Genomic DNA, 1,334 nt, shown 5'->3' with positions numbered 1-1,334 from the left:
TGATCAGATTGCAGGGCAGCTGGGATTTCAATCTACTGGAGAAAAAGAAGCTTTGTAGAAATCACCATAGGCATTGCTGTAGGTATTTGGCCAAACGCTAGGCTGTGCAGGCTCACAATAAAACACTGGGAGGTGGGGCGCCTGGGTGGCTCAGTAGGTTAAGCGACTCCCTTTGGCTCAGGTCATCATCCCAGGGTCCTGGGATCGAGCCCTGCATCAGGCTCCCTGCTTGATGGAGCACCTGCTTCTCCTTCTCCCTCTGCCTGCCACTCTGCCTACTTGTGCTCTCTGTCTCTCTGTCAAATAAATAAAAAAAAACTTTGAAAATAAAGTAAAACAAAACACTGGGAGGCTTAGCAGAGATCAGTCCTGGGATTCTGTGAACTAAATGGATACTCACACAGATCAGGGAGACAGAAGTCTTTTGGACAGCCTGAGTAGACAGTCCTCATCCAATAGCCCTAATGAGAAACAAACACCCCAGAAAGACCATGCCTCACGAGTAGGCCAGTTCAGCCCTAGCTAGAGTAAGGGTTACTGTAGATCCTCTCTAACATATCCTTAAAACATGTCTTGAGACAATCAAGGGAAATGCCCTTGGGAAATGCCTAACTGGCTTAGTTAGTAGAGCATGAGACTCTTGATCTCAGGGTCCTGAGTGTGTGCCACACATTGGGCACAGAGTTTACTTAAAAAAAAAAAAAAGAGGCTCAAGCAGAATTGTGGTATTCACAATGTATGTAGATGTAATATACATAACAATGACACAAAGGACAGAATTTGGGAAACTATACCATTGCAAGTATTTTGCATCTCATGTGAAATGGTACAATATGAACTTTCAGTTCACTGTGATAAGTTAAGGATGTACTTTGTAATTATCAAGGCTACCTCTAAAGAAAATAATAAAAACAGGGACAGGTGAAAAGCCAATAGAAGAATAACAATTGAATATTAAAATACATTTGGTTAACTCAAAAGAAGGTGGGAAAGGAGGAACAGAGAATGAAAACACAGAAGGAACAAATAGAAAACATATACCAATATGATAGAACTTAATCTGACCATGTCAGTAACTCCAAAAAGTGTAAGTGGACTAGAAACCCTCTTTAAAGGCAAGGATTTTAAGACCAGAAAAATGAAAAATAAGACCCAACTGGATCTGGGTGCAAAATTTAAATGGATGTCAAAAAAGTCAGTAGGGGTGCCTGGTGGCTCAGTCTATTAAATGTCTGACTCAATCTCAGTTCAAGTCTTGATCTCAGGGTCATAAGCTTAAGCCTTGTGTGGGGCTCCATGCTGGGTAAGGAGCCTACTTTAAAAAAAAAAAAAAA

This window comes from Enhydra lutris, unplaced genomic scaffold, assembly GCF_002288905.1.
Source record: "Enhydra lutris kenyoni isolate GAN:26980312 unplaced genomic scaffold, ASM228890v2 scaffoldscaffold23, whole genome shotgun sequence".
Classification (NCBI taxonomy): domain Eukaryota; kingdom Metazoa; phylum Chordata; class Mammalia; order Carnivora; family Mustelidae; genus Enhydra; species Enhydra lutris.
This window is presented reverse-complemented; position numbering follows the sequence as displayed.